The sequence below is a fragment of the Diceros bicornis genome, chromosome 35 (assembly GCF_020826845.1).
Source record: "Diceros bicornis minor isolate mBicDic1 chromosome 35, mDicBic1.mat.cur, whole genome shotgun sequence".
In the NCBI taxonomy this organism is placed as follows: domain Eukaryota; kingdom Metazoa; phylum Chordata; class Mammalia; order Perissodactyla; family Rhinocerotidae; genus Diceros; species Diceros bicornis.
In genome coordinates, this window is record NC_080774.1 from 23485014 (window position 1) to 23500061 (window position 15048).

The following is a 15048-nucleotide window of genomic DNA, read 5'->3' on the forward strand; positions in this document are numbered from 1 at the left end:
AGGGCTCACCTTCCACATTGATAAGTTTCTAGAGATGAGGTCATCTCCCCTTCTTCCTGGTACAGAAAGGGAGATACCTTTACAAGTGGAGATTTCCCTTACAAATGTAAATGTTTGGTAAACAGAACTTTGATAAGAATTGGCTTAATAAGGACCGTCTCAGTCTGTCGATACCGAGTTATCTATGGTGATGGCCTGTCCTGGGGACAGGCCTCTTATCTTAAATTCTTTTAGGTAGTTTGGGGGAAAGTCAAAGTGTCTTTCAGAAAATAATCAAGGTAAAGAGACATATTTTGAGGTGGCCAATTTTGATCCCCCACATAGGATATATGATTTACAAATATTTTCTCTCAGTCGGTGGGTTGTCTTTTCATTTTGTTCTGGTCTCCTTTGTCTTGCGGAAGCTCTTTAGTCTGATGTAGTCTCATTTGTTTATTTTTTCTTTTGTTTCCCTTGTCTGAGTAGACATGGTATTTGAAAAGATGCTTCTAAGACTCGTGTCAGAGTATACTGCCTATATTTTCTTCTAGGAGTTTTATGGTTTCATATCTTACCTTCAAGTGTTTAATCCATAAAATAAGTGATTTTAAAAGGTACAAATCAAATTTGCTAAAGTTGGTTTGATCACGGTTAATCTTTGCTGGGAAACTTGGTCAGGGCTTTCTTTTGCCTACTTGAGATGTGAAAAGCAATAAGGTAAATCTAAAGGGCAAGGAAATTTTAATATCTAAAAATGCTAGAGCACTTCTCACATTTTTGGGTCCACATTTAGAAGAGCAGCTGTCAGTATTTCAGCCACTTAAATGAGGACAAATGATCTTAAGTATTGATCACTGACTGACTGAAATTCTGTTTATTGCAGAGCCTCCTTTGAGGAGTGTATTCAGAACTTCTCCCACACTTAAAAAAAAAAGTCTCTCCCCCCTACCCTTATATGTGTATATAAAGAATGAACCACACTCTATACCACTAATGTAGTCACAGAATTATACAAGATTCATCTTTGGTCGTTATGTATTGAAACAGTTTTTACTTGTTGTAGTGACCATTAAGTTTTGCTGGTTCGAGAGACTTATTACCAGTGAAACACTCTTTGATACAGAAATATAATTATAATATGGAGTTCAGCTGATGGGTTTTGACAACTTGCTGGATTTTTGTTTTTCAAGGAGAAGATGGTTGGTTTTTTGCTTAGGAAATGATAATATTTTAGCTGCTTATCTGTGCCCTGCAGCTGGCAGAGGAATGCCATATACTGATCATGAATTTGCATCTGGATCCCTGAAAACTCACAGACTTCACTTAGTGTTTCCATAAGAGGTAGAAAAGACTCATAGCGTTTTTTTGTTGTGTGGGTTTTTTTTAATCATCTTGTTTGGAGATCTCACTGAGCCAGCACACTGACTCAGTTTTATATTTACTGTTTCTTTTATCTTTTTCAAAGCATGGTCCTAGTAAGTAAAGGGAAGAAGTCACACTGTGAGGGCATTCACTGTGAGAATATTATAGTTGACACTAGAATTGCAGCTCCATAAGGGTAGGAACTTTGTTTTGTTCGCTGTTGCATACCCAGTGTCTGAAATAGTGCCTGTCACCCCAAAATATTTGTCAAATAAATGAACCTCCATCACAATGAACTCATCGTGATAGGTGAATGCAGCCATGCTTTTTGAACTGCATCTTTGTTTCTATTTTCATTTATAGTTGACTTCAGCAGCAAAGGTTTTAGAGAACCTGAGGTTTGGGCTCCTGTTCAGGGACTAAGACCAAGCCACAGTAGTTTTACTCAGTTCATAAATGCTTGGGTTTTGTTTAATGCTAGTGATTAAATCATCTCCCCACCATGGAATAATCCTACCCAACATGCCCCAGAATCCTATTTGGAAAGGTCATATTGTCCATCAGATATCTGAAAAGTTATTAGGCATAAATGAGAAAACACTAAGAAGTCGAAAAACTCACCCAAAGTAGTGGGAGTTATAAAGCCACTTCTTAAAACTGAACGTTTCTGAATTATTTTATATTGCCCCCACACACAAGTTTTGCTGTGAATCTGTTTCTTAATATGCAATGCATGTGCAGGAAAAGCCATTTCTTTCACACACAGTGAAAATAAAGATGCCTTTAAAATTATTCAGTGTTTCCTTTGTAAAGTTTTGAACTCTTAATTATCCTGCATTTGAAAGTGTCACAGGACTATGTAAAAAACATCCTCTTCTTCTTTTTGATGTTAAAATGTACCTAGCCAAAAAAGTGCTGCTTTAGGCATTCCCCCCACCCCCAATTTTAGAAGACCTGGCCTGAGTCTCTTAGTTTTTCCTCATGAATTTGGTTCAATCTGATTAGTTTTTGTAGTTTGGATTCTTTTATTATATAAATGGTCCAGATTGGTGTGCCTCTTTGCCCTTGTTGAAGCTTATGTGGTAGGTGGCATACAGATAATCACATAAACTGTTCCATGTAGGTGTCCATTTCTTTTCCTTCTTTCTCTCTCTCTCTTTTTTTTTTTTTTGGTGAGGAAGATTAGCCCTGAGCTAACATCCGATGCCAATCCTCCTCTTTTTGCTGAGGAAGATTGGCCCTGGGCTAAGATCTGTGCCCATCTTCCGCTCTTTACGTGGGACGCCACCACAGCATGGCTTGACAAGAGGTGCGCGCCTGGGATCCAAACCTGCAAACCCCTGAGCCGCCAAAGTGGAGCGTGCACACTTAACCGCTGCACCACCAGGCTGGCCCCGAGGTGTCCATTTCTTATCGGCTTTCTCATGGCCTCCATGCCCTTCCTTTTGGTCATCACCTCATTATCTTCCAGAAAGGGACTTTGTGTTGTGTTAGGTTTCTCTCTCCAATGCAGCTGCACAGTGATATCCAATATTATAGTATTTAATATTTAAGTATATTGATTTTTACTCTTTTTAGAGTTTTCTCTTATAATAGATAAATTCCTATCTGAAGTATAATATGTGATTGTAAAAACATTACCTCTTATTTCAGGTAACTTCAGATAGATTCTTTTTTTTTTTTTTTCATTAGTGCTTAATGTATTTAAGAATCCCTTGTAATTAGATACTTTAAATAATTGCTTAGATTTAACATAACCACTTTACATTCTACCTCTTCAAATATATGAATGTTCAAGGTCACCCAAACTTAACTGCTTTTACTGTCTGAGGTATGCATGACTGGTATCATGGCATACTTGCTGGTATCATGGGAAGGTAGCTTGTGGCACCGGAGAGCTTCTTTCAGACTCACCTCTACATCATCTTTATTTGGCAGATGGTCCTAAGAGGCATGGGCATTCTTTTAATTTTGTTGGCAGTGTTTCACAGTGACATACGTGTTGCCTACCAAGTAGATGTTTGTGTTTTTTGGGAAGAAGAGTCTTGGCCAGCATTGAAGCAGACCTGCCTGAACCTTTTTGTTGAATCTGCCTGTTGTTTGGTACATCTCTTGGAACTTTACACCTGTGAAAACTTTACACAAACACTTCTGTATTAATGGACTTCTCATATCTTTGACAGAATAAATTATCAAATTTCTAAAACATATTAGATTATTCTTATATTATATTTAGTGATTTCCTTGAATTGAATCTAGCACCATCAATTCATTCTTACCCCTAGACTTGACCTGTCTCTTGGATTTAATTCCATCCCTCCCCCCGCCCCCCCCCCCCCCCCCCCCCGTTATCTGCTGGGCGTACATCATCTACTTGGGAGGCCACATTTAAGGCCAGCATATCGTAGCTGGTGTTGCTTCCTTGGAAGCTACCCTTCATTTTTTAACAATATCATCCTTTTTCTACACCACAGGCCTTATAATTTTGCAGTTATCTTTCACAACTTGCTCTGCTTCTTTTTTCCCATTCCTAATCAATTACCAGGCTCAGGCGATTAATGCTTTCACACACTTTGGTCACTTTGGTGTCTTCCTCTGCATTTTCACTATCGTTGAGATATGGGGCCCTTAGCAATTCATATCTGAACTATTAGTCCAGGAACATGCTAAGTGACTTTTCCCCTCCAAACCATCCTACTTGCTGCTTTCTACTGTTGAGTACCACCACTTTCGTGTTATTATTCCCCTGCTCGTAAAGCTTTTGGTTGTGTCCTGCCTTTCTAGTCTTATCTTCTTGAACACTCTCTTGATATTCTGACCTATTCTCTATTTCTCAAAAATGTCTTGCTTTCTTCGTACTTTGGTATTAACAGCCATCCTCTCTTGAATTACTCTCGTTCCTCTTTCTCTTTATTTAAATCCCACCCAATCTTTAAGAACCTGTTTGAGGGCCGGCCCCGTGGCTTAGCGGTTCGGCCCCGTGGCTTAGCGGTTAAGTGCGCGTGCTCCGCTGCTGGCGGCCCGGGTTCGCATCTCGGGTGCACACCGACGTACCGCTTCTCCGGCCATGCTGAGGCCGCGTCCCGCATACAGTAACTAGAAGGATGTGCAACTATGACATACAGCTATCTATTGGGGCTTTGGAGGAAAAATAAATAAAATTGTTAAAAAAAAAAAAAAAAGAACCTGTTTGAAATTCTAGATCTCCCGTGAAGCTTCCCTGGGCTGTCCCTCCTCTGAATTCTGAGCACATGCATGTCATTGGACAGTTAACCTTGTAGTACATACTCTGACACTTCTTGAGTTACAGTGAGCTATGTCTCATCATTTTTACGTGTAATACTTTTTAAGTGGAATGTTCCTTCACATATACTATTTCATCTGTTTTTTTTTTTTTTAATGTAACAGATAAGGACAAAGAGACTCAGCATCTGTTGTTTTTAACAAATGTTTCTTTATCATCCTAAAGTAAAATTCATAGATAATATAATGTACCTACAGACATAATTTAAAAAAATCCATTAATAACTTTATTATAGTATAAAGGAAAAAAATTATGTATTTGAGTATTCAGATACTCAGCAAAAATTATACTCTAGCAAGAAAAGGTATTACATATTTACAGCCTTCTCAACTTTCTTGCTGTGCTGTTTGTACCTTTTGAAACAGCTTTAACAAGACCAATCTTGATACTTAATATGGTTTGTATCTGAAGTTGCAAATTATGAATAGCTTTATTTCCCTTCCCATATAGTGTGTGGTTAATATGGCCTGAGTTACAAAATTTAAATTAAAAGTTACTGGGAGACAAAAATGCTACTTGTAAAATGGTTAAAACACTTTATTATTGAGTGTTTAGCCTCCCTTTTATGGTTCTTATTCAGTTAAAAAAATGTTTCTGGAGGTTAGATGAATAATGTGCTATGTTGACTGACTCCTTAATTTTAGGATTTTGATATTTTTTACAGTCTTGTTCATGTATGTGACTTCATGTCTTGTAAACAGTCAGTCTAGAAGGATGAGTTGTTTGCAAATAGTGAGATTGCAAGTGTAAATCCTTACAAAGGAATCAGGTCTGTTAGGTCTTTTATCTCTGTAAACGTCAGATTGTTACCTAGTTGTGACAAGAATTCTTTGTGTTTAGACTGTATTCCCTCCTCCCCACCTCCCCACTGTGCCCCGGTTTTTTTTTTCCCCTACACATAAAAGATCCCTTGGTAGACACCAGTTATGTTTATAAAACACTTTAAACTACCAAGTCTAAGCCTAGATCTCCTATGATATTTTTAGTTTTTTAAAGTACTTGTTCCTCTAGTGGCAAAGGTTTACCAGAGAAGCCATCAGAAATGATGCTTGATTGATTGAGAAAAACCCTAAAATAGGAGTATCTGTAGGTTCCTGGAAAGTTCTGTCTGTATAGTTTTGCAATTTCCAAAGATGTGCTGAGGCTTCACTGGGCACATTTTGTGCAATTAAACATTCTAAAATCTGTGGTTGACTAAATAGTCCATAATGTAACAATTTAAAAAATAATGTATTGTCATGGCATTCTGTCTTCTTGAGAAGAGTCTTGTGGGGAGATCAAAGTGGCTTAACTTGATTCTTAGGATATTTGTCATTGTAAAACTACTGGTTTTTCTTTTGCAGATGTTCTTGTGAAACCTTCTAGTAGAAAAAGTTCTTCGGACAAACTTCATTTGGTAAGTTTGTTTTTTTCCCCCTACAACTCTCTCTGTACTGTTTTGAGGCAACGAAAACTAATTTACTTTCAATTTAATTTAAATTAAAGATTAATTTTTAGGGCCTGTTTGTGTACATAATTATTTAGATGAGCTCTTGTATGTTAACTTTAATGTTAAATCTCTAAATATGGTGTTTTTTTTCACTGGGACTCAAGCCAGGTTACTTTTTCCATACATAATTGTGCCATAATATAATATACTGTGCCTGGAAACTTGTATTTAAGTTGAGATTAAAAATGAGTTGTCGCCATAATTTTTTGTTTAAAATGGACAGCCCTTAGCAATGTAGAGTTCTTTTAAATTGAAGCTTTATTCTTGTTTAGAGTTTTCTTGAATTATTATATATCTATCTGAAAATCATAGCCTCATTACTAGCTGTTTAACTAGAAAACAAGTTATAAAAAATTTGTTAGTCCTTTCCTTAGTGTGGATATTAATCCCTGCCCTGTCCTTCTTTTCATAGACCTGTGTTTATCTGTTTCTACCTAAGTCTTTATTATTGCCTCATGTTTCTGCCATCTTTTTAATTAAGGAAATTACAATCTAATTTTATTGAAAAGAGAACTTGTTGTTTTTAAGTTTCTAGATCCAAATCATTCCCTTGGTCCAAAACCTATAGCTTGACATTGCCTTCAGAATAAGGATCAAGTTCTCCTTAGCATGGCTTTTTAGGCTTTCCACAAGTGGGCTTTAAACACATCTCCTGCAACTAGTCACCTGTTTTTCCCATACACTTAGAGCACCTTTTGCTGTGGCCTACTTACTATCCCTCAAATACTCTCCACTGTGCTTTTTTTTGTCTCATTCTTTGCTTGTGCTACTCCTATTCCCCCTTTGTCTCAGTAGCTCAGAATCTGGTTGGTTCAATCAACCATTAAAAGCCTGAGTGTTCCAAAAAGCCTTCCTTGAGTGCCCAGATCAGAATCCATTTCTCTGTGTTTTGCATCCTCATGGAATAATATTTCTACATTGCTAATCACACTCTGCCTTATTAGTCATTTGTTTGTTGCCCTCACAGGATTGTGAACACCTTGAAGGCAAGAACTATCCTCATATTTGAATTTTCAGTTCACACAAACATTCCCTGAATCCTGGGATACCAGTGTCTTCTCAGTATAATTTCGTTTTAATTAGGATTTTTGTTTTTGTTCTTTTTGGTAAGAATAAGGGAGAATAGATTCTGTGGTTCTAATAGAGATTAGTTATCATAATCTTGTTGATTCAGGGTTTTTTTCCTTCTGTATATAGTGAAGGATTTATATTATATATACATTCTGTGTCCTTGTAGTCCAACTTGCTCTGCATCTTGCTTGGTTGAGTTATTGTTTGCAAGTGTAAGTTTTAGTTATTGAGTAAAGAATTGAGTAATTTCTCCTTAACAGATGCCTGAAAGATGAGGTACCATATTCAGTAGGAAGATTAAATGACATTTTACTTTTGTAAAGATTTCTCAGAAGTCACATCCATGGAGTGGTACTGATGATGGAGGCCAGAGAAGCCTGCAGATCCCAGCTGTCAAATTTTCATACATATATTAAGAAAAGAGAAATCATTTGACTGTAATACTTGGAATAAGAATCTTATCCTTCATTTGGCCCAGTGGGTCACATATTAGACCTTTAGAGAAGGAAATGTAATGCCAGCGTATTACTTGGCTCTGCAGTGTTTAATTTTTAGATTGTCGTAATAATGTAAATGTTTATTGATTTTTAACTTTATTATTAACTTTAGATAAGGCATCTAAGACTTAGATTCTGTTTGCAAAACAGAATGAAGAATTGTTACATTCTTATCTGAAGAAACATAGTCTAGGTTTAGAGGGAAAGATGTGAGATGATTAAATTAATTTTAAGCCAGGAAACATATCATTTGATTTAATATAATATGGGTCCCAGATTGAAAGAGACTAAAGAGGTACAACAGCTAGATCCAATATGTGATCCTAGACTGGATCCTTTATGGAGGGAAAAAATCACTGTAAAGGATATAGCTAGGTCAGTTGACCAAATTGGAATATAGAAGGTAGATTAAAATACTATATCAATGTTAAATTTCCTGAATTTGTAAACTAGTGCTGTGATTATTTAAGAGGTTATTTATTTATTTATTTTTAAAGATTTTATTTATTTATTTTTCCCCCAAAGCCCCAGTAGATAGTTGTCTGTCATAGCTGCACATCCTTCTAGTTGCTGTATGTGGGACGCCGCCTCAGCATGGCCGGAGAAGCGGTGCATCGGTGCGCGCCCAGGATCCGAACCCGGGCCGCCAGCAGCGGAGCATGCGCACTTAACCGCTAAGCCATGGGGCCGGCCCTAAGAGGTTATTTTTGTTCTTAGGAAGTATATACTGAAGTAGTAAGGGGTAAAGAGGCATGGCGTATACAACCCTCTTTTAATGGTTCAGAAAAAAATAAGTAACCGTATGTGCATACGCATGCGTGCATGTATTTGTGTGTGTATATATATACATATACATATATATATACATGTACATATATATACATATACATATATAAAGAGGACAATGATGGGAACTGCCCTTTCCAAATTCTTTGTATGTAATGAAATATCTTACTTAATGATTTTAAAAATTGCTTATTTCTGTATGCCAGTAGCTACACTAAGCACACTGTATGCATTATCTTTTAATCCTCACAACTCTTCGATGCAGCTGTCATTCTCATTTTACAGATAAAGAAACAGGCTCAGAAAGATAGCATGACTTGCCCTCAATGTCATAGAGTTAGTGGCTAGCTCAGGACTATCTCATCTGCCCTCAGAGCCATTGCTCTACATCCCTGATTGTTTTTTTGATTGAGGTTATTATTTTCACGCTCTGTCTTAGACTAAATGAAAACCTTTTATGCAATATTATTTTGAGTTTCCTTTTTAAAAACTTCCTTATAGAAAAGTGTATTTTCCTAATTACAAATGTATTTCTGAAAGTATAAAAACTGAAAGTCCCTACTCCCACTTTCTTCCTTAGAGGGGTAATGTACATGTACAAACATGCTTCAGAATTAATTCAAATAATGCTTATGCATGTTTTTATTTTAACCTTTTAAATTATAGAACATTAAAACTTCTACCGAGTTGGTACATATGTGTTGATGAATTATTTTTTTCATACATAGAGGAATAAGTCTGTGTAGTCTTAGGCAATAATGATCTCTACTCCACTCCCCCCAAAAAGTGTACATCTTTTCATCTAGTAAATTTATTTATTTTTATTTTTAAAATTTTTTTGGTGAGGAAGATTGTACCTGAGCTGACATCTGTGCCAGTCTTCCTCTATTTTGTATATGGGATGCCACTACAGCATGGCTTGATGAGCGGTGCGTAGGTCCGCATCTGGGATCTGAACCTGCGAACCCTGGGCTGCTGAAGTGGAGTGCCCTAACCTAACCACTATGCCACCAGGCTGGCCCCTAGTAAATTTATTTTTGAGAATCAAGGCTGCAGAAATAGTGACTCATGCAGAGATATGGGCAAAGATGGTTACTGTGGCTTTTTTGATTGTAATAGAAAAATGGAAATAACCTAAGTGTCTCAGCAATTGGTGAATGGTATATTGGAATATAATGGAATACTGAATTGCCATCTGAAAGTATGTACTGACACAGGAAGGATTTGATGCATTAATTGAAGAAAAAATTTGCAGAACGATGAATATAGTATGACCCTCCCCTCTCATTTTTTTTAGGGGGGGGTAGATTATGTGTGTCTTTGTATGTGCATAAAAAAGTGTCCTGGACAGAATTATAAAATAGTTAACAGTGGTTGTACTTAAGTGTAGGTGAAGTGAAGGGCAACAAAAAGTAAGAAGGGAACTTCTACTTACTTACTTAACTTAAAAAAAAAAAAATGTTGAGATATAATTCATATACTATATATTTGATCCATTTAAAGTATGTAATTCAGTAGCTCAGTTTATTCACAGTGTTGTGCAACCATCATTGCAGTCAATTTCTGAACATTTTGTCACTTCATAAAGAAACTCCATACCCTTTAACTATCCACCCCCCATTACCTTCCATCCCCCCCAGCCCTAAGCAACTACCATTCCACTTTCTATCTCTGTAGGTTTCCCTGTTCTGGACATTTCATATAAACGGAATCATATAAAATGTGGTCTTTTGTGACTGGCTTCTTTTACTTAGCATAGTGTCTTCAAGGTTCATCCATATTGGAGCAAATATCAGTACTTCATTCCTTTTAATGGCTGAATAATATTCTCTTTTTGGATATACCACATTTTGTTTATCCATTCATTTGTCATTGGACATTTGGTGTTTCCACCTTTTGACTATTTTGAATAGTGCTTTTATAAACATGTATGTACAAGTTTTTGTGTGGATATATATGTTTGTCTCTCTTGGGTAGATACCTAGGAGTAGATTTGCCGGTTAGGTGGTAACTCTGTGTTTAATCATTTGAGGAACTGCCAGGCTGTTTCCAAGGAGGCTGTACCAATTTATATTCCTACCAGCAGTATATGAGGATACTTGTTTACTTTTTACACCTGTATTTTAAAATTTCTTAGAAGGAGCATGCATTATTGTTATAACTAAAAAATTAAGAAGTGTTAAACTACTTCTGTTAGACTAACAGTAATGACTCAATTTCTTCCTTTAGTAGTGATAGTATAAATACTGCTCTGGGACCCAAGTTTTGCAAGTCAGTTGCTGAATGTTTCTTAAGGATTTGTCATATTTGCTCTTTGTAGTTTTATAAGGACCTTCAGCAACTACTTGATTCATACTGGCTGTAGAGTTATCCGTGATCATTGTTTTTTTTTTTATGAATTTGGAATTCCTATAGAAAGTTTATCTTTCCTCAGATGCTTAAAGTAGCATCTCTTACTTTGAACTATTTTTATCTGTTTTCTTATGTCCCCTCCTGGACCATAAATTCTTTAATCTCTGTTAGCCCCAGCATCTAGGCCTTTACGTATTACTGTCAATTATATTCCAAAATACCTTTCACATCTTTCAGCTTTTATTCTATCTCTGCTGCCTCTAATCTAAATCAAGCCACCATCTTCCTTCCTATAATTGTCTCCTGATTCTCTTTATTCTTTTTGTTCTCCAATCCATTCACCACACAGTAACCAGAATGATCTTAAAATCAAATCCTGTCATTCTGCTGTTTAAAACCTGTCAATGGCTTCCTGTCGCACTGGGAATATTATCTATACTCCTTAATGTTTACATAATCTTGCTCTTGTACATTTCTTCACCTTCAAGTTGGGCCACTCTGTTTTCTGACTCAGTACATTTTGGCTATACTGGTATTCTCCTTTTAATCCTTCAAAAATGCTGAGATCTTTTTCATGTGAGGAACACATGCTGTTCCTGTACCATAAACTTGCTGTTCAGAGAGCTTTTCTGACCACCTTATCTAAAGTAGGACTCCCATACCCCGGCCCCCCAGTCTCTGTCTCAGCATCCTGTTTGTTTTCTTCATCACGTTTAGCACAATTTGTAATTATTATTGTTTCCATCTTCTACACTGGAATATGAGCTCCTTAGTGCAGGAACCAGCATAGTGTCATACTGTGTGACACATGCTAGGTTTTCAGGTAGTTGTTGACCGACTTACTGAAGTGCAGCACGCCATTTTACAGAGTCTTTATTTGGTGTAGAAATGGAGAGCATCATTTCTTGGTAATGACTATGTTTAAATTGAGACTTTTAATCCTAAGTGGCAAATCTTTGTCTTGGTTTTTTTTCTACTCATTAAAAAAATGGACTTGACTGGGAACACTGGGAAGATGTGGATATGTCTGCTGATCGAGAGTTTACTTTGTAAGTGAAATTTGATTTCTAGTTCAGTGTCACTGCAGGTGAGTACATTTCAGTTGGGACAGCTAATTCTGTGACGCCTGTGAGAGTTTTTCTTTAAATTTCACTAAAAGACACAATGTGTATTGGTATGCTCACTGTATGAGCACTGGTTTTCTGACAGCTAAAACTTTGACTCTTTAAATTTGTTGTTCAGTAACTGGGGGTTTTGAGGTAGAATTCCCATTGTTAAGAAAAACTTAAAATCTGAAATGTATAAAAGTAGAGAAAATAGTTTAATAAATCTCACTTGCTGTGATGTGTGGTTTTGATTTGCATTTCCCTGATGACTAGTGATGTTGAGCATCTTTTCATGTGCCTATTGGCCGACTGTATATCTTCTTTGGAGAAGTGTCTGTACATTTCCTCTGCCCATTTTTTGATTGGTTTGTTTTTTTGTTATTCAGTTATGTGTGTTCTTTATATATTATGGAGATTAATCCTTTGTCAGATATATGGTTTGCAAGTATTTTTTCCCAGCTGGTGGGTTCCCTATTCATTTTGATCCTGGTTTCATTTGCCTTGTAGAAGCTCTTTAATCTGATGAAGTCCCACTTGTTTATTTTTTCTTTTGTTTCCCTTGTCTGAGTAGACATGGAATTCCAGAAGATCCCTTTATGGCTGATGGTGAGTAGTGTACTACCTATATTTTCCTCCAGGAGTTTTATATTTTCAGGTCTCACCTTCAGGTCTTTGATCCATTTTGAGTTAATTTTTGTGTATGGCGAAAGAAGATGGTCTACTTTCGTTCTTTTGGAAGTGGCTGCCCAGTTTTCCCAACACCATTTATTGAAGACACTTTCCTTTCTCCACTGTATGTCCTTAGCTCCTTTGTCAAAGATTAGCTGCCCGTAGATATGAGGTTTTATTTCTGGACTTTCAATTCTGTTCCATTGATCTGTGTGTCTGTTTTTGTACCAGTACCATGCTGTTTTAATTACTATCACTTTGTAGTATGTTTTGAAGTCAGGGATTGTGATGCCTCCAGCCTTGTTCTTCTTTTTCAGGATTGCTTTAGCTATATGGGGTCTTTTGTTGCCCCATATGAATGTTAGTATTCTTTGTTCTGTTGCTGTGAAGAATGTCTTTGGGATTCTGATTGGGATTGCATTGAATCTGTAGATTGCTTTAGGTAGTACGGACATTTTAACAATGTTTATTCTTCCAGTTCAAGTGCATGGAATATTTTTCCATTTCTTTATGTCATCATTGATTTCACTCAATAATGTCTTATAGTTTTCATTGTATAGGTCTTGCACTTCCTTGGTTAAATTTACTCCTAGATATTTTATTCTTTTTGTTGCAATTGTAAATGGGATTGTCTTCTTGAGTTCTCTTTCTGTTAGTTTGTTGTTGATATAGAGAAATGCCACTGATTTCTGTAAGTTGATTTTGTACCCTGCCACTTGGCTGTAGTTGTTGATTATTTCTAATAGTTTTCCAATGGATTCTTGAGGGTTTTCTATATATAAGATCATGTCATCTGCAAACAGCGAGAGTTTCACTTCTTCGTTGCCTATTTGGATTCCTTTTATTCCTTTTTCTTGCCTAATTGCTCTGGCCAGAACCTCCAGTACCGTGTTGAATAAGAGTGGCGAGAGTGGGCACCCTCGTCTTGTCCCTGTTTTCAGAGGGATGGCTTTCAGTTTTTCCCCATTGAGTATGATGTTGGCTGTGGGTTTGTCATATATTGCCTTTATTATGTTAAGGTACTTTCCTTCTATACCCATTTTGTTGAGAGATTTATCATAAATGGATGTTGGATCTTGTCAAAAGCCTTCTCTGCATCTATTGAGATGATCATATGGTTTTTATTCCTCGTTTTGTTAATGTGGTGTATCACATTGATTGATTTGCGGATGTTGAACCATCCCTGCGTCCCTGGTATAAATCCCACTTGATCATGGTGTATGATCTTTTTAATGTATTGCTGTATTTGGTTTGCCAATATTTTGTTGAGGATTTTTGCATCTATGTTCATCAGGGATATTGGTCTGTAGTTTTCCTTCTTAGTGTTGTCTTTGCCTGGCTTTGGTATCAGGGTGATGTTGGCCTCATAGAATGTGTTGGGAAGTGTTCCATCTTCCTCTATTTTTTGGAATAGTTTGAGAAGGATAGGTATTAAGTCTTCTTTGAATGTTTGGTAAAATTCTCCAGAGAAGCCATCTGGTCCTGGACTTTTATTTTTGGGGAGGTTTTTGATTACTGTTTCAATCTCTTTACTTGTAATTGGTCTATTCAGGTTCTCTATTTCTTCTTGATTCAGTTTTGGGAGGTTGTATGAGTCTAGGAATTTATCCATTTCTTCCAGATTGTCCAATTTGTTGGAATATAGTTTTTCATAGTATTCTCTATAATCTTTTGTATTTCTGTGGTATCTGTTGTAATTTCTCCTTTTTCATTTCTAATTTTATTTATTTGAGCCTTCTCTCTTTTTTTCTTGGTGAGTCTGGCTTAGGGTTTGTCAATTTTGTTTATCTTCTCAAAGAACCATCTCTTTGTTTCATTGATCCTTTTTACTGTTTTTTTAATTTCAATTTCATTTATTTCTGCTCTGATTTTTATTATTTCCCTCCTTCTGCTGACTTTAGGCTTAGTTTGTTCGTCTTTTTCTAATTCTGTTAGGCGTAGTTTGAGGTTGCTCATTTGGGCTTTTTCTTGTTTGTTAAGGTGGGCCTATATGCTATGAGTTTCCCTCTCAGGACTGCTTTTGCTGCATCCCATATGAGTTGGTACAGTGTATTTTCATTTTCATTTGTCTCCAGATATGCTTTGATTTCTCCTTTAATTTCATCAATGATCCATTGGTGGTTTAGTAGCATGTTGTTGAGTCTCCACAGCTTTGTCACTTTCCTGGTTTTTCCCTTGTAATTGATTTCTAACTTCATGGCATTATGGTTGGAAAAGATGCTTGTTATGATTTCAATCTTTTTAAATTTATTTAAGCATGCCTTGTTTCCCAACATATGATTTATGCTTGAGAATGTTCCATGCGCGCTTGAGAAGAATGTGTAATCTGCTGTGTTTGGATGGAGTGCTCTGTATATGTCTATTAAGTCCATCTCATCTAGTTTTTCATTTAGGTCCATTGTTTCCTTATTTATTTTCTGTCTGGGTGATCTG

The 15048-nt window shown here is 36.5% G+C and overlaps 1 protein-coding gene across 10 annotated transcripts in view; it reads left to right on the forward strand.

Moving 5' to 3' along the window:
• MTMR3 (myotubularin related protein 3) overlaps positions 1-15048 on the forward strand; it is a 147504-nt gene that overhangs the window by 73923 nt on the left and 58533 nt on the right. For 9 of the 10 annotated variants that reach the window (XM_058531753.1, XM_058531752.1, XM_058531754.1 and 6 more), the window contains one exon: positions 5989-6041. The gene's annotated coding sequence lies outside the window, so the exon portion shown is untranslated. Of the gene's footprint in view, positions 1-5988; positions 6042-12517; positions 12553-15048 lie in introns of all 10 variants that reach the window. The other variant, XM_058531757.1, reaches the window with a different exon arrangement.